The 20,042-nt window shown below is 36.0% G+C and overlaps 1 protein-coding gene across 8 annotated transcripts in view; it reads right to left on the bottom strand.

Annotated features, from left to right (window-relative positions):
• svila (supervillin a) overlaps positions 1-11,332 on the bottom strand; it is a 79,275-nt gene extending 67,943 nt beyond the window's left edge. For 7 of the 8 annotated variants that reach the window (XM_084434087.1, XM_084434089.1, XM_084434086.1 and 4 more), the window contains exon 1: positions 11,161-11,332. The gene's annotated coding sequence lies outside the window, so the exon portion shown is untranslated. Of the gene's footprint in view, positions 1-10,436; positions 10,554-11,160 lie in introns of those variants that run through there. The other variant, XM_084434088.1, reaches the window with a different exon arrangement.
• Between the last annotated feature and the right edge of the window lie 8,710 nt (positions 11,333-20,042).

Below are 20,042 nucleotides of genomic sequence, written 5' to 3'. Positions count from 1 at the left end.
TTTTTAAACTATATATATATATATATATATATATATATATATATATATATATATATATATATATATATATATATATATATATATATATATATATATATATATATATATATATATATATAAAAACACAAATAAAAAGTACTATGTCCTCATTTAGATAAATAATAAACAGCAATTAAACTGCAATTCAAACAGCAATTAAACTGATAATGACTTAATTCAGTTGGGCAAAAGCCAAGACATATCGGTGAAGTTTAGTTATGTCTATATATGTAAAGGAAATTACCATGACAAGTGGCAGGACAGTTTTCCGGTTGTGTTTTTACTTTTAGTCCAATTATTGTAGTGTCTTTGCGTGCTTTTCCCATGAACCAGTAAATAACTAAATTGAATGACCACACTCTCAAACCACTCCTAAATCAACAGAATAATCCTTACATAGTAAATTTTGTTCACACAAACAGGAATCATCACAATGTAATCAACTGGTTATTCTGCTTTATGTTCTTGGCTCAAAGCAGGACACTCTTACACAGTTCAAAATACTAATATGACAATGTATTTTTGTAGGCAACCTTGGAGCCCTGAATAAACATTTCTCTGTCACTAGAAGAAAAAATAATAATCTTATTAATCTTATAATACCTTATTAAATATAGTATTAGGCAAAGCAATTTTGAGTGACAATGCATATTTATAGGGGAGTTAAACTCCAACACACAAAAACGCATTCTTTCATATGCCTCATTCAAATTTGCAAAACCAAATGAGGCTTTATAACACACAACAAGAAACAACGATAAACAGCACAAGAAAGAGATCTCTGGATAAGCATTATCTGTATAACTTATCAAGATTAGATAAGCAAAAATTTAACAGCATGGAAACAGAGTAAGAAAGATATGTTGAATCTATATGCACTTTACCTCTCAACATGCTCTCTCCCTTTAGCATTTCTCTCTTTGCACATGGACACCAGAGTGAAATATAGGATCAGATCTGATCCGTCCTACAAAGACTGTAGTCACTGTACACAGGCATGCCAAATGGGATGGTCTGGGAAGGACAAGACAGCCCAGTGAACTGAGAAACACGTGACAGGACAATGTGCCCAAAACCATGATGTGGTTTCACACCAGAGCAGCTTTGATACCACAGAGTGTTTTTGTTAGAGGTTAACTCTTCATGACCGGTAAGATGCGAGAGAGTTTTAGGGTAGCAGGCAGAAAACAGACACTGGACCTTGCCAAAGCTACAACGGCTAGCCCAAACCAGGGGCACAAAGGGATAACAAAAACCTGGACAATTCATCAAGAACTCAAAATGAATGGAGATAACAGTTCATTAGTGCTGCAATGTTGATAGAGGCACAAATCATCACGGAAAACTTTTAATGAGGGTAACAAGTGGGTCACGGCAGGAAAACATTTAGTTTTAAATATCATGGAACGATGCCAGTTGGTCCATCTGGCTAGACACACAATCAGTGTAGCCTCTTTATTCGTTGGGACATCTGCATCGTCCTGTGTCAGCAAGGAACTGAAAACTCAGTCCTTGCCAAAAACAACCAGATCTGATCTGTGAACAAGCCTGATGCTTATTATGAATAAACAAACATAGAGGGACACTTAAAAATACACTTACTCTATACTGTACATTTAAAAATAATAATCACACATGAAATTGAGAAAGATTTTATAGGAAAATGTTATTTTAGGCTTAACAGGTGGATAGAGGGAAAAAATGTAAATGACCAATAATATCAGTTGTCCATCTGTTGTCTCTGGGAAAAGCTGACTTGAGTCTTTTGAATTGATGACAAGATATTCTGAGAAAATAATACATCAACAAATATATGTTTTTAACAAGACCGAATGACAGATACTGTTGTATATTATGAATATGTATATTATGAATAGCAATATTGATTTTTCTAAATATTTAAGTCTCATAACCAAATTCGTGAGCTTAGAATTATAAGGTTCTATCTCCACTTTTGGTCGAAATTGAGTTTTTGACATAATCTGATCCATTAGGTGTTATTTTTGTAAAAAAAATAATATTTTGTTAGTAGTTATTAATAAAATAAAAAGGTTCCATCTCACAAAACATAAACTGAGTTGGGATTATAAGGTTCTATCTCCAGTAGATTCAATATCCAATCAAAACCCTGAATGAACACGGACGGACCAATCAAAACCCACCTCTTAGCTCTGTAGCCTGGACACAGAGCTAAGGGCTGGACATAGCCTGGACATTTGAAGCCGGCGATGGCGCCCAAAAGACGTAAATGTACACACGCCAGCACAAGAAGAGATCAGTAAATTGAAGCACATATCATTAGCTAGCTGGGATGTAAAAACTTTGATGCTCAATATCTCAGAACTACCCTAAACACGGAGATAGAACCTTAGAATTCTAAGCTCACACAATATGCAGAATTGATTTTTGCTCTTTGACAAGTAACTAGACAATCAAACAACAACAATAAAAAAATTAAATGATATTATTTTCAGTGGTGGCCCCAAAGCGTTGGAATAGCTTGCCTATATATCTTATTATTACCCACATTGAGTTCTTTTAAAAGAAATTTGAAATTGTACTTGCTAGAGTTATAGCCTTTGGCTCTACACATTGAGTAAACAAAGCAGGTCTTGTTCTTTGCTATGATGTTTGTTTTACTTGTTTATTTGTTGTATTACTCTCTTTCCTTCTGTGCTGTTGGTCTCCTTTTTACTAGTTACTATTGTACAGCACATTGGTCAACCTTGTGTTGTTTTAATTGTGCTCAATAAATAAATAAATAAATATATAAATATATACAATTAATAATCTATGTAATTTAAGATAATTTACTAATTTAATTTCGCTTAACTCTGATTAATAATATGAATGGCTGTTTGTGAAAAAATAGTAAGTTAATTTACCTGTGAAACACCATTGGAATTTTTTTGTTTGTTTGTTTTTTAATACACAATAGTACATTATTTAACATATTTTGTTGCATTAGAACAACTGTCCCACATTAAAAAAACAATGACATCGAGTGCAAATATTGGTGAAAAATATTCTAGTCAAACCAATTATCATTAGTGCCAAAATAGCAATTTATTTTGATAAAACAAGGTTGTTTGATTAAACAAGATCACAACATTCACATCATATGACAGTTTTAGCCTTTAAAATGAAAGACACTTTAGGCTAAAACACAAAAGGAGTATTATATCCAGTTATATAAATTAGTACGCCCCTTGTCAGTCCCACCCCAAATGTTTCATGCTTAAATGTTAGAAACCTATTCTATTACTAGATAAAGACAGGTCAAATATATACAGCTTGACATTACTGTATATATCCACAGCATGGGGCAGGAAAACAAATATAGTTAAATGTGCATCACTTTATCTCCGTGAATGCTTTTCAAAAGGCCAACCATTAGCAACAGAACAGGAACGGATAATAAAAGAGTGTGAAAAAGACATTTGTATCCACCCGTCCTCTTTCCAAGTCTCTCCTCAGGCAATTTATCCATCTCCGCTTCTCCATCGATCAAATGAAACTTAGAGACTCATTCTCTCCATTACTGCATTATGTCTGACAGATATATTGAGCAAAGATAAGGCCTAATCTTTTGATTAGCATTACTGGGAGAAAAGGCAGTGGTCTCATAAAACTGTAAAGTGCCCAATTTCCTGTGCCTCTTTTTTTAGCTACTCTAATGTCAAACTAGTAAATTGAAGTCAACATGATTCCAATGTTTTACCAAATTATATTGTAACTTATGGCTTGTATGTTAAGGACAGTATAGAGAACTCAAACATAATGAGGTCAGAAAGTCTGAGACTAACGAAAAACTATAAGACAACAGAAGCATTTTCACTAGCGTCTCAGACTTTTAGAAAACAAAGTACACTAAATAGAGAGGACATTGTGTAAAGATATATTTACATAACTACGTAATTTACACATGTAAACTATTTTTTGCATATGGATTACTATACAAACTTTAATATGGAAACTATGCAAAGCTTTATGCAGAAGCACCTGGAGACAACACTCTTTTCTGCATTCTGCATAGTGCCAAATAGCAAGATTGAATCAAGGAACAGGTTATTTCCAGTAAAAGTGTATTATACACTATATGGGCCAATGACAATTAAATCACTGATGTTTATCAAATTTGTTTAACGAAAGGTTTCAAACATAAAATTAAGCCACAGTATTTTATTTTGAACTTCTTATAATCAAAATATTTTCTTAGTCTGTTAATTTGTGTGGACTATTGTGTCACCTGACATTTTGGGGGTTTAAGATACCAAAATGGGTTTAATAGAATAAAGTGAGGCCTACATGTCATGAATGTATCAAATTATTATAAAAGGGAAATAATGCACTTGGACACAAAAAGATGCACGTCATGTCATTGACCCATATGTGAAATCAACACAACCCTCTACTTTGCTTGAATTACTTGAATATTCCTCCTAAATTTCATGCTAAATGCCTAAATAATGTCTGTCCAATTGCTAATTGCTGGATTTCACTCTGCAGATTGAGCTATACGTTACTGTAGCTCATTTAGGAATGTGTGGAGAGAGCAGTTCAATATTTAAATAAAGCAGGAATACAGCAAATTGGGTCGCAAGTTCGCAACAATTGGGTTTCCCGTCCATATTTACAGAGCACGTGCATTGATATCAATGATTCGGTGCTACTAGCTTACAGGGTTGAATATGAAGTCATTGTCAATATACCACACAACATGAGCTGTGAAATCTTTAACATGGCCATGAGACTTTTGGCATTCTACTTAAATTATGTTGAAGAGAAAGATTTTAAACATGATGGGGTGAGGATGGGGTGAGGTGGGGGTGGGTGGGTGGGTGTGTGTGTGTGTGTGTGTGTGTGTGTGTGTGTATATATATGTGTGTGTGAGTGTGTATATGTGTGTGCGTGTGTATGTGTGTGTGCGTGTGTGCGTGTGTGTGTATAATTTAACATGCACTAACTTGGGTGGAGGTTTGATCTCCCTCCAGATCTGGCTTTTTGCACTCTTACGAAGAAAATTCTGAGGGGAGCCTTAATTGAAAAATCATGTTCGCTCTCTTTCTCTCGCTCAACCACAGGCTGAACCCATCACCTCTGCAAAAAACTGCCTCCTTCCTTTTTTCCTCTGTGACATCAACTTTGCTTAAGTTTAGTGCCATTTGCACAGGCAAAAGTTTGCAGCTGACAAGGCTGTATAGACAAATCGATATGAAAAACAGAGTTGCATTTAGAGTGCAATCCATCCACAACAAACCATACAGCAGGCAACCAGGAAAAATAAGACGTGTGTGTCCAAAGCATGTTAGTATTTTTCTGAAGTGTGTCCTCATGACATGCAGGGATTACTAGATAACCTCAGGTGCATCCAATAAAAAGCTTGAAACAATCTCCACTTAAACGATCTCATTCTCATTTTGTGTTTCTTGGCTAACTGATTTAATTGGCATCATTTACTTCAAGTTACAGAAACAAAAACCATCCACGTAAAAGTTCCGCTAATAAAATGACTGCTGACTACCTGCCAAAGTCGAATGATTTCGCTGAGAGCAAAAGAAAGGCTAAACTATCCAGCCAGGAAAAAATTAACACAACTGTGCCTGCATATTCCACATTAAGAAACTAACCAAATGCAATTTGCAAACCACACATACTGTAGTTTAACAACTGTCTGGAATTGTTAACTTCCATCAAGTGGGCACCAATATTTTAAACAAATGCAATTAGATTTAACCTCCTCAAAGCAAGCATTCAAACAGCTGACGGTGCACATAAATCAACCTAAAAGCACCGCTGTCTCTAAATAAAGTCACAACAGCAGCAAAAGGAACGAGTGGAAGAAAAACAAAGATATGACCCTTCCTAACCTCGAAACGGATGTGCTTTTTCTGCTGTGACCCACTTTTCACAAACACATAGATTCGAGCAAGCAAATTACTCAAGAACAATAACAGTCGTGGCCCCCATAAGAGGACAATGTCTTCATTAGGCCTTAGAAACAGACTGTTTTTCCCAGAGTTCCAGAACTCATGTGGCCCACTGCCAGAGAACATTCTGAGCGATCAACACATCTGGGATCCTCATGTGAGCACTAAGTATACGTTTTTAACTACGTGTGTCTGGGCAGAAGGTATGTCAGTGTGTAAATATGGTGCTAAGTCAGTCTATGGTCAGGAGCGTATGATTGTGTTTATACTCTGCAATGAGAAGCTTAAAATGGGTCATATCATGAGGAATCAGATTTTCCTTGAAATTTGCAGTAAGAGTTCAGTGTACTGTAAAAACATACTATGTAATGTATAACTTTCGAAAACTTAAAACTTCCTCCCCTGTAAAAAAAAAAATGGTTTAAATGGTTTAAATGAAGCTGCATGTCTCCTGCTACTTCTGTAAATTAAACTTCAGACAAATTAACACATTTATACATCAGCAATGGTATTGAGAAGCGCTACCTGCCCAAAGACAGAGATGTTATATGGAGAAAGTTGGATAAACTATTGTTCCTAACAACAAATGAACAGAAATAATAACATGTAGCACCTATAGCTCTGCACTTCCTTTTGTTCTGAAGAACAACAGCATTATTTTTTAACAAGATCCCTGATCAATTTCCCAAAGGTTATGTCCAGGCAAAATCTTTCAATGGAGAAACCAAATACAAAGGCACACCCACCAAGCTACAGTTCGGCCTACAAGCAAAACGCAAAAGCCAGGTGCTTGTTGTGCTTCAGTTTATACTATTTCACAATCTTTTCATGCCTCAGGAGCCCCAGCTGCTCCTCATCCCAGTGCAGGGGGAGATTTGAGGGCCCCACACCGGTTCACGCTGCCTTCAAACCCCAGTGCTGGGTCTCTAACAATGATGTCAGCCTCTGCGCTTATGCAACAGGGTCAGCCATTACTCAGAAAGAAAGCAGGAGGGTCTACAGAAAAGTTTTGCTCTGTATAACACTGGGACTGTTTAAAAGAAGGCTCAGGGGCACTAGAAAGGGCACTTTTAAGAACATTAAAGTTCTAATTTTTTACTTTAGAACGAGCAATTGTATCTGTAACATTATATGAGCCTGTCATGTTTATATAATACTGTAGGCAAACTTAAAGGAAATATTTATTTTGTAAATGTTCTCATTTTATTCCACACAGCTCCTCACGAGCGAGACATTGTAGAGGTAGTTCAAGAGTAAGATTTGAAAAGGACAGATGAACAAAGAAACGATGTGTACTGTCTTCCTGTCATATGATAAAAAAACAATGACAGACTTTGTGAAGGAAATCACAATATTAATCAAGGGTAACAGGAAGTATACTGTTGGCGAAATGAAAACAATTGTCTCACTGACTGGTGCTCTCTCCTTGCGCAGACCAGAGCAGGACTACAAGCTGCTATTATTTTGGTTTATTCTGATTAATAAGCAGTTGCTTCAGTAGGTCCTCTGTGTCTGTTGAATGATGGGTACGGGTGTTACCGTGCCAACATCGACACATGGTAATACCCCCATTAAGCAGACATATGGTCTGAGAAGTGTGTGTGAACTGAAACATCAAAGCAAAATGAAACTGATGTATTACTCATGCATTTTCACATGCTAAATATTTTAGGATGGATATTTCTTTTTTTAAGCCATTTACAAGTACAATAAAACAGTTTTGTCAAACATTTTAGGCCTCACTGTTAATTTAAAACAGAAGTAAACAAGGAAAGTCAGGTAACAACAGAAATACCATGACAGTACCATATCAGTAATTGAGCAATATTAATAGAATTTTTCAGTATCAATAAAGTAAAACTATTTTTAAACAATTGTTAGGCTAATTGAAATATTTGAATCCTAGTTCTACCGATCCATAATCTGATTCTGACTTGTGACGTAGCCTGAATCATAATCACAAACGGGCAATTCCACGCAAAACTCACATCCATAACGCCAACACAATGCCATGGTATTTAGTTGGCGTTATGGATGTGACAGTTTTGCGCGGAATTGCCCAAACCTGGTTTCTCCCAAGATTTTTTTTCTCCCTTCTGTCACCTGATGGAGTTCGGGTTCCTTGACACTGTCGCCTCTGGCTTGCTTAGTTAGGGACACTTAATATTCAACGATATTATTGTTTTGACTGCACTGACACTATTGGATGAGAACTGAACTGAGCTGGATGATGACATCACTGTTTTCTGTAGAACTGCTTTAATGAAGTAATTTAATAATTTATGATCTTTACAACGGAACTGAATCAACACTGAACTGACTTCAGCCGAACAATGACACTATTTCCTTTTAGAGCTGCTGTACAGCCAAAATGAACTGTTTGCATCATTGAATAATTTTCCTGTTCTCACTGTAAAGCTGCTTTGAAACAATCTGTATTGTATAAAGCGCTATATAAATAAAGGCTAAATATTAGATAAAAACCAAACACACTAAAGTAAAGTTAGAAATATTGCCTATAAAAAACTAAATCTAAAATAAAAATAAATAAATTCTACTAAAGTAATATAAAACCAAAACTACAAAAAATACACTAAAATAAAAACTGAAAATACCAGTTGAATGTTATTAAACAAATAATTTAAACTGTTGAATTTATTCTTTAGCAAATCTTACAATTAATATTTTTTCATTCTGTTCTTCATAATGCGATGCCTAAATTCACTTTTAACGTTTAAAACCACTGACATAACTTGAATACCAACAGAGTTTGCTGGGTCTCTAATTCAAAGACCATTAAAAAGTGAACCAATTAATACAAATTATAGATTTAAAGTGATTTGAAGCAGAAAAGGAATTAGCTTTGAGCAGAACGTATACATTACAACAGTCACCTGACTTAAGTACCACAGACGGAACTTGAGGTTAACCATAGGCTAAACTTACTAGACTAGACATCCTGTTCTGTAATCCACATCATGCTCCTTCCACTGGCTGACTTTGCAGAAATATAACAGCCTATGGAAAGACAGCTTTGTTATGAAACATAAGAGCTATGATCAATCACAAGGCAAAGCTCTCCTGATCATCACTAGTATGATGAAAACAAATATGGATAGACGGTATGATTTTAATCAGCATGATTAAAAATGAGATCGGCCCATTCCTACTGGAGAAAAATACATATGTTTAAAAAGACAAGACTAGGAATGATCAGCTCTACATATTATAAGATCAAAATAATCAATGGAGACAAAAAAAAAATCATATACAATTTCATATATAACCATTTTAGCCTACTTTCTCCCTGATGGACAGACGGACATGTCAGTCTCTTTGGAGTACAAAACAGAGCTGCATTACTGGGCCAATTCTCTGCTTCAATCTACACCAACCATGCCCATATTTTACCCACTCTCCATCGCTCTCGTTGAAGATCTATGCTAATAGCTGCCAGCATTACAAAACCCATTAAACTCCGATTTTAAAGGCCAAGCAGGAAATCGTTAAGAGGGCTTCCAAATGCAACCCAGGCACACCCTGAAAACAAGAAAGGGAACTGACAGCAATATGCTCTTATTATTGCTGTGCCATTGTTCTATACCTTTAACCTATGCATTTGAGCCAAACAAACTGACAGCCTGCATATAGTGCAGAAGGTAAATTCATGAGATTGAATTTGTTTCTTATAGCCTGTATAAATGCAAAACAAGTTTGTTCAAATGTGAGGGTACATTTGCTTTTATTACTGTTTGGTTTACAGTAAGGGCTCTTTGGGATGGGTGGATCACTATCACAAATGTAATTCGGATCACTAACACATTAACCATGTGCATTTAGGTCACCATCTCTAATAAAATAAAAAGAAATGTAACTTTAAGGAACTTGGCAAAAAAAAAACAAAAAAAAACGTAAAGCCGATTAAAAAAATAAAAATCTATATCAAGTATTTAGGATAAAACTTGAAGGTATAATGTAAAGTGTATCTTATGTCCTAAAGTGGTCAACTTTTAATCGATTTTTAGTTATTTATTTATTTTAAGTACAAATATTGCATACAGTCGCTAAAACTACTTGCCTATTTCTAAACTGATTATCTAGCCTAAATTATGTTTAAAATGATTTTAGACGGACTATAGCATGTCACACCGCAGAACAACTTCCCATAACCAATTCAGGCAGGCCAACTACCCACATGTAAAAACAAAGTTGTTTCTGGCAGAACTAAACAGAAAAAGGAACCAAAAAAGTCATAAGGCTGCTTTACTGGTGGTGTTATACTGCATTAGATCAATGCAAATTAGACTAGATAATAAAATAATCCAGAGCAGTGCAACACAAGCTGGTATTGTTTTGTTACTCTGTGTGCAAAGAAACTGTACATAGAGCTGTGCAAAAAGGCTCTTAAACTACGAATACTTTTACATTGAATATACAACTAACAGAATTTTGAATGCAAAAGGACACATACATACACACACCGAGTCCGTCACATCACATCATAAGAGCACCAGTCATCAGGTGTCACGTTAATTTAATTTCTCTGCTTTTGAGAACTGCATCTCCTCAGGAGCGCGCTTCGTGACCGCGCACCCCAGCTGGGAAACATGTAGTGTATCAAATAACGGGAGCGACCCTTCCTTTAACCACAATGAAGGACAAACAGACCACTGGTACGCTTTACGTGGCGCTTCGTAACCTCACCCTATACCTACCTTACGGATACACTTCAATAAAGTTTATCACTTCAGTTCACGGTCTATTTTGCACACTTTTCCACGTGTGAGCACAACTATCATTCAATTACTGGCGCACGGGAGCGCGCATCATGTCCACTGTTATACTCAAGAATCCTTGATGTGAACTCCTGAAACAGTTACAAAATTATAGTCGAAGGCTACTACTGCTCAACTGTAGCGCTTAAAGTTAGACTAAGTAATATAATGCCTGTGAATGATTTAAAAATCTCTCTGAGACCGCTAAACAAAATGCCAAAAACAAACCACCAACAAGCTTGAGGAGAAACAGCTTTTTTTTTTAAACACTATTTATCTAATTACTCAAGAGAATTTAAACACAAACCTATTTATGTTTTGTTTATTGTTTGGCTAATTGCTAAAAACAAGACAAAACTCACTTGGGGAATTGCGCACATGCGAAATGTATGCAAACAATTAATTTAACAACTTACCCGCGGGATACTTGTCACTGATGTTTAGGAGTTTTTTTCCAAACCGTAGTTCGTTAATACAAAGGCGTCATCAAAGAATATCTCAACAAACATATCTTGACAAACTGATGAGTTTCGTGAGTGTAGAGACACCGCGCGCGCGTCAGTCTGTCATTCACGCTCACTAGAGCGCGCCTCGAACTTGCATTTGTCCTCAGCAGCTTCCGGGCGACGTGAGCTTAATCTTAAAGGCATAGTGGATCCACCAAAAAATATATAATAATAATAATTTGTCATAATTTTTCTACCAGACTTTTACAACCTGCATAGCTTTATTTGTTCTGTAGAGCACTAAAGAAGATGTTAGGGACTTGTATCTTTGTTCCATGCAATGAAGTTGAATGGTTGGTGACTCATTCTTTCTAACATCTCTGTTTTTGTTGCTTTTTTGATTGGAAAAACATGAGGGTGAGTAAATGATATGGCCAACAATTATTAAAGTGAAAGTGTACATTGGAAATCATAATAGACATAGCAATTGTTCCCTTATCATCAGCCTTTCCATTATTCATTATTTTGAATGAATACATTAACTGTCAGATATCACTGTGGTTTGCAACCAAATTCCCTACAATACAAATTCAGCAACAGCAATAAAGACGTCTTTGTGTTCAGAGAGCTAAAGTTTGAAAAGACAACGATTGTTGGTTGGCGGCGTAACAAATTCAAAACATGGAAAACATGTGGTTACCAAGTGTGAAACAATGGACCCAGAAGAGCTGTGACACATTATTGGAGCCTTTTAAACATTGGTTACTTGTCATTCATCAGACCTGGAAATCTCACAGTGCATTGATTGCAGTATAGTCCCTCTGGAGAAGTTAGAGGTCATGAATACATTGGTGTTAAATCTGTCCATCCAGTTTCTGAGTTAAAAATATTATAAGACCCACTTCAATCCTCTTTGTGAAAAGCAGAATTCTGCTGTAGAACACTGTAAATAAAGTTTATAGAGAAAATTAAGAATCGTCATTTTACACGCAAAAGGGAAATTTGATTGCAAATCCATTTGGTATTTTGATATGTAGGAAACAGATGTGACCGATCTTGCTTTTTATGTCTTGATATTGCATTTCAAGTCTCATGCGATGCACTCAGACCAAGATCTATGAAAATTATGCATAAATATCAAAACATTTCTGTTCTAATCAGTGTTGTTATTGTTAACTAAACCTACTAAAAAATGTATTGACATTAATAAGTACTAAAACTTAAATTAAGCTTAAGTTGAAGCACAAAACTACAGCTAAAACGACTATGAAATAAAAATGACTGAAAATATAAAAGTAGAATCTAATTCAAATATCAATAAATACTAATATAATAATATAACACTGTTTATAATGTTCTTATGAGCAGACAAGGAGTAAAAGAAACAAAACACATCAAATGAAACCACAACCTTTGGATTTAAAAAAAAGAAAAGAAAATCAGGATGTGTAAGGTCAGATCTGTTTTTTCAGCCAAGGAGGGATAAACAATGCTCTTTTGACTTAGGCTGTTGTAATGCCACCAGTGTACCGTGGTGGTCAAAGAGGTTCTGTTCATTGGTCACAGCTCATATCCTCAGTGTCTGATAAAGAGGCATCTGAATGAAGTATATGGACAGGCAAACACACAGAGAATCTGCTTCTGACTGTTACCACAATGCATCTTTTAATCCCAACACTAAAAGTTTATTAGCCTTACATTTGTTATGAATCAGTTGTTTTAGCCTATAATCTTTCAAACTTTTTCCTATTTACACTTACAAAGAAAATGTTTCACACGAGCACATAATTGTTACTCTTTTCATTCAGAACAAAGAAACAAAACTTTATGCATAATTACATCACACATACAGAACACAATTTCACTAAATCATAAAGCCTGAAAGAAAATTACCCAGATTACAACAAGCAAATGTTATGAAGAGGCGGACGCTATCAAACAGGGTCAGCTGTGTTAATTATACAGATGAAGACCTCTTTATCCTGAACTCTGTGGATCTGGAGACTATTTCATGAAACTGTGTGTGGAGATTGTGAGAACTTCCAACTCTGACACCAAAGAATATGTTAATGTAGTTTGATTACAGTTTTTCTCAGTCGCTTTGGTGCGTTTTTCACATCATCCCTAACATGTGCAAAATAATAAGTGCATTTCTCAGAACAATTTGTACAAACTGCAATATACAATAGATATGTTTCTAGTCAGTCACTAAAAATCCTTAGTACATCTCTCAAAAGTAAATATTCATGCAAATGATCATGTCAGTGTCATCAGAATGATAAGTCATTTAGTCATTGTTCACGAACAAGCTCGTCAAAATGTTTAGGCATGTTGTCAATGTAACTGTGTACTTTGACACTATTACCAGATGTAAACTTAGGCTACAGTTTGGATGACAGGTACTGTATTGAAAATGCACAAGGCTGCACTTCTATGGCATATACAGTATCAATTTCAAAAGTACTATTTACATATTACTGTATGTGGGTTATTGATTGAAAGAGACAAAAGAGATTTTGTTTTTCACAGCTTTTACTAGTGCTATTTTATGAAAGAAAACAACAAAATAATTTACAGTAAGAAAAAGACAAGGGGCACAAAGGAAAATAAAAACTAAATTAGAAAGAAACACAGGAAACCCCCCTAAGGCATAACTTTGCCCGCAGCACTGTTCTAGTGCTGTCTCTGCACAAGATGCACCTTTGAGCAATTTAGACAACTGGTTGATTGTTGGTTGAACTAACACTTTACATTCCTTGAGTGAGGGTCAATTTCACCTGCACGAGTCATCAATTCACGTTTTTGTACAAAAGGTCTAATAGAAATGTGTAAAACTATGCTTGACAGTTTATGACAAATAGTTAAACAATTTTGCATGTAATGGCTTATGCAAGGAACTAATGCCTAGATATTTTGAGGGGTAAGACTATTCAACAAAGAACCATCTACTATATTTTGATCAACATGACATGAGCAATTGAAAATGTGGAAAAAAGCTGACACTTGTACATTATCAATTGCAATATGTACAAAAGCAATTGCAATTTGTTCAAAGGAATAAGAAATTGCTTTAATGATGTGCACAAGTGACTAGATGATTTGGAATTTGTTCAAGTAGTATCAAGAATTGCACTTTTGATCTAAGAAATGCACCAAAGCGACTGAGAAAAACTGTAAATAATTTATTAAGCAGCTTATTTGTCATATTTAAGTTTCAATGCCTAAAAAAAATACTCCCTACATTCCTTGCATAGATAAAGTCTATTGAACTATAAACAATATCAGGTCTAGATAGATAGATGGATGGATGGATGGATGGATGGATGGATGGATGGATGGATGGATGGATGGATGGATGGATGAATGGATGGATGGATGGATGGATGGATGGATGGATGGATGGATAGATAGATAGATAGATAGATAGATAGATAGATAGATAGATAGATAGATAGATAGATAGATAGATAGATAGATAGATAGATAGATAGATAGATAGATAGATAGATAGATAGATAGATAGATAGAAAATATGAATTATTCAATAGCTTTTTCCACTGTGATTATCACATAATGGCCACTTGAACACAACACTCTGTACAGCCCAAGCTCTGAGGCCTTGTTTCTTTTTCTTCTGAGGCCATGAGACAGAGAGCGAAGGATGGATGGTTCACGGGGGACAAGGAGGAACATATCTAAACAGAAAGGAATGAAGACATGGAGAGTAAAATGAGAGTGACAAAAACGGAACTTATTACATGGGCTAGTGTTGATGAGTCTCTGGGTTAGAGAAGAGAGCGAGAAATATATGTGAATGATAGGAGGTCTATTTTGCCTACAACAATGAATCTCCATGCAGTACAGATTTATGGGAGCTAGATGCTATTAAATCAGAGATAACTTGGAAGTGAGAAGAAAAAAAGCCTAATAAAAACCCAATGGACCCAGGTTACACCATACAGTATCCAGATAATAGGGAAAATGTGTCTTTTGAGAGCAAAAACCATTAATCATGGGTTAAGTTGACTGGAGAATTGCGAAGCTTGACTTCTTGTTGACCGGTTGTCCTTGGCAGTTTACATGCACACTCATCACCTACTTTATGATTTATTAATCTCACATGGCACAAAGGCTTTGGTTGCTTTGGTTCTCTTTTGTAGAGAAAATGAGATAAGAGCTGTAATTAAAACTGGACCTTAAATTAAAACTCCTTAGTCCAAAGATTCAAATCATCTTAACCCTCAGATCGAAGCGTTTTGAAGGATTTTAAGACAAAAAAGAAACAAAATAGCATAGAAACACTGCAAACCAGTTGTGAAATGACAAGTAGTCCTAAGTACAACACAGATGCGCACAATAGCTAAAAAGCAATGCTTTCCACATGAGCAATGTCTCAGATGACTAAAATACTGAATTTGTAGTGTAACGTGTCTTTTTAATAATACAAATCTTTTTAAGAATACAAATTGAGAATTTTTTTATTTATTAGTGTTTTATGCTCATGCTGAGCAGAGTCAGATATTTATAGCCCCTGCTGAGACAAAGCATGTGCTAAAAAAGAAAGTAAAGGAAAAGAATACAAAGGCCTCAAATATGACCAACCTCCCCCACCCATTGAGTTAGACATCATAATAACATTATGGATCAACTGTAACATCCCCGCGGCTGTATTGTGTTTATGTCAAACTGTACTTTCATATGACTCTCAGATATGCATTATTCAGTCAAGCCAATTGAGAGGCTGAATACAGAAAGATCTCATCCTGTATATGGCCTCCGGTTACTCTCACTAAATAATTTAAAGCCATCCACCCACTCACTCATATAAACAGAAAAATTACAGAAGAAGAGAGAGAAACTGACAAATAGGCCCAATAACAGAATGAATGAGTGAGAGAGAAGTAACCCTCTGTCTAGTTTAAATAGTTAAAGGTATTTGTGATCTATTAACAGAACTATTGCACATCCAACAAACCAAACCAAAATGTGATTAACTGCAAATTAAGGCTAAGCAATTACATGCACAAAATGTTTATCAAAAAACACTGACTATTTTCACCAAAACTGCATTTATTTAATTAAAAATATAGCAATAACAGTAATATTGTGAAATATTATTACAATTCAAAAGAACTGCTTTCTATTTTAATATATTTTAAAATGCAATTTATTCCTGTGATTGCAAAGCTGAATTTTCAGCAGCCATTACTCCAGGCTGTCACATGATCCTTCAAAAATCATTCTTATATACTGATCTTTTGATAAATAGAAAGTTCAAAAGAACAGCATTTATTTGAAAAATAAACCTTTTGTAACAGTATAAAAAAAAATTACTGTTGCTTTTGATCATTTAATGCATCCTTGCTGAATAAATTGATAAAAAGGTATCAAATAATTGTGCTAGCAGTGCTAGCAATGGAATAGGTATGACTGTGTGTACATAGATGGGTTTCTCTTACAGCTGTATGAACAATACATTTTGGCCCACAAAAAAACAATTCACCCATAGACAATCCGTTATATTATTCCCTCATTTTATTCAACAGTTCAATAAACAAAAAGGTTAACATTGAATAACATAATATAGCCAGTTACTATACTTTCCAGCATAAATAGTTTCGTTCTAAAGGAACCAGCATTTTTGAACGAATTGGCTGAGAAAATAATTCAGTGACTCATTCAACCATTTAATTGTTTAGTTGCTGAATGAATCAATGTTTTTGAATGGATCGGTTGAATGATTAAACTGCTCAGTCATAAAAATGGTCACTTGCGGTCACCCCATACACAAAAGAAATATATTTTCTGGATATGTTTTGGAATATATGCACATATTTGAAATTGGCCCAATAAATATATTTCTTACTTATATTTCATATATTTTTGTTATATTTCAGAATATATTTCAATGTATTTTTTTCTGTACGGGTCCCCAAAAGTGTCAAAAATATATGTGGCATATATTCCAAATACATTGAAATATATTCTGAAATATAACAAAAATATATGAAATATAAGTATGAAATATATTTATTGGGCCAATTTCAAATATTTGCATATATTCCAAAACATATCCAGAAAATATATTTCAAATATAATTCTTTTGTGTATGGGACCTACTGGTGTATTGTAGTAACCTGCAAAATAGTCACTGAAAAATTCCCACCACTAACAAACCGACTGACAGTCTGCGGGAACAAGCAAACACAGATAAGCGAAGTGATACAAACACTTAAAAAATACAGTGAAAAAATTTGCTTTTTTGGACTGTTGAGATCTGAATGAAATTTTAAATGTGAGAACCAGAATGAACTGTATCTAAGTTAAGATGGTACTGATAGATGCCTGTTTGCTGAATTAGGAAAATCAGCAGGGGGAAGGGACATAAATGAAAAGCATAAATGTTTTTTATTTCACACACATATTAAATATCACACAGAAACTATGGGATAGGTCATAGGATTTTCTCTGTGGTATATACGGTGGGTTCTAGTTGACTTGGGCAGGCCAAGCTCATAATTAGGTGGGCCAAACCTTCCTGTGGAGCCGGGCCTGATTCCAAACATGATTCTGATGGAAAGAATTACCAGTCAACAGCACACTTTTAGATCTTTTTACTTTGTGAAGACTACCAACTAGAATGTCTGCCATCTATCCTTGTCACACTCACAAGTACAATCACTTTAAACCCTATCCAGAGCTTGGGACAAGAAACCACATGGCAATCCAACATAAAATGCATTTTGGCAATGAACTTTACTGAATCACACTAGACAAGCTGGGTAAGATAGCAAGGATTCCGTTGCATGATCTCAATCTGGATTGAAGTACTGACAGTAAGTAGTTCCTCAATTGCCAGTGGAAAATGAGTGCACTGAGATTGCTCTGAAAGGTCGGTTAGGTGGTGAAATCAAATGCATTAGACAGACAATAAATGGCTTTTTTCTATGTTGGTCTAATTGGAATGAGCTCATGTCCGTTTGCTGCTGGCTGAATTCTCAACTAAGGGTCAATGTGGAAAAGGCCACTGGCTCTGGCTCAGTCCAAGGGTAATTCTTTAGCCTAACCTTTTCTTTCTGTAACTTGAGACAAACACACACACACAAACACTCATCAACTGACAATTTCGCCTGTGACTGTAATTGAAAATGGCTGGTGATTTATGTTCCTGACCTTTTGAAATAACACAGAGGCATGAGAAGGAGGCAGACAGGCTGACAGAAAGAAAGCTGAAAGATTTACAATGAGCACTCAGGGTACCATAGTGATACTAAGACTATCTGCATTGAGGGGTCTGGGGGCCCAAGTTTAGCAATGTTTATGTAATAATGCAAATTTTAGTAAATTGCACTTAATTTTAGACTTTTTCTTCTTACTTTGCCCTCTTGCCAAATCTTGGAAAACGCAGTTGTAAAAAGGTTAGATGTTGTGGGAAGAAGGAGACGGGAACCGGCCAACATACAACAGCTTTAATAATAAAATAAACAAATACAAAACGAAAGCAAAAGACAACAGCCCCTCACGGATGACTGGGTTTCGGCACCAGTGTAACAAAGTTAGATGATGTGGGCCTGGGGGCCCAAGTTTAGCAAGTTTATGTAATAATGCAAATTTTAGTAAATTGCACTTAATTTTAGACTTTTTCTTCTTTCTTTGCCTTCTTGTCAAATCTTGGAAAATGCAATTGTAACAAGGTTAGATATTGTGGGAAGAAGGGGGCGGGAACTGGTCAACATTCAACATCTTTAATAATTAAAATAAACAAATACAAAACGAAAGTATAAGACAGCAGCCCCTCACGGACGACTGCTGTCACATAAAATAAAACATAAACATCACATAAAATAGTCCAGGCCTGGCCTCTCCCGTCCTTCACTGTCGTAGCTTCTCATTTTATGCTTCCGCTCCTCCGTGAGAGATACGAGACCGGTGCGTTGCGCAGGTGTTGCTCATCAGTAATCACGCCACCAGCCTCGTGCCGCTCTCTCACGGCCCTCGGCCTCGTCCTGCTCGCCACAGCAATATTGATTAATTAAAGGGATAGTCAACCCAAAAATCTGACATGTATTACTCACCCTCATGTTGTTCCAAACCTGTATGATTTACTATACTCTGTGGAACACAAAATAAGCTATTTTGGTAAATAAACAGTTTAGCTTCTCATTGACCCCTTCATGAACCATTCCCAAGGTCTGAGACACCTGAAGCCGTGGCTGGCCTCTTCCATGCAGTGCAGTTGTGCAGGCCTCCATGCAGTGCAGGCCAGATCCAGAATGTCATCTCAAGCCACCAAAGATATTTCCTTAGATCCAAAACCTTCCCAATCAACCAAGTATTCAAGACGACCTCCTCAGGGTCAGGAGTCCAAGGTATCCCCAACCTCATAAATGGAGTCCCTGTCATCCAGGAGCGGGGGAGGGGTTTCAACATCACCGCCTGGCTCTGTGGAGGAAGGACAGGAGTGAAAGGACTTGAGAAAAGAAACATGAAAAGTAGGATGGATCTTATAATATGCTGAAAGTCGTAGTCTGTATGTGACAGGACTGATTTTATCAGCGATGAGGAATGGACCAATGAACCGGGAACTTAACTTCTTTGATGGGAGCCGCAGCTGGATGTCTTTAGTTGAGAGCCAGACCTTCTGGGTGGTGTACTGTAGATATTCACACATTAGCCTGACTCTGATGTTGGCATACGGCTCGCTGAAGATGGAGATGTGCTGAATCCCAAACCCACTTGCTTCGGCGAAACCAACGGTTAACAACTAGAACCTTTGACAGCTTGCTGGTCCAGGGGAAGAGTGGAGGCTGATAGCCGAGTAGCCGAGATATCCTGTAGTGGACTGTTTGACT

This window comes from Rutilus rutilus, assembly GCF_951802725.1.
Source record: "Rutilus rutilus genome assembly, chromosome: 16".
Taxonomy (NCBI): domain Eukaryota; kingdom Metazoa; phylum Chordata; class Actinopteri; order Cypriniformes; family Leuciscidae; genus Rutilus; species Rutilus rutilus.
This window is presented reverse-complemented; position numbering and strand designations above follow the sequence as displayed.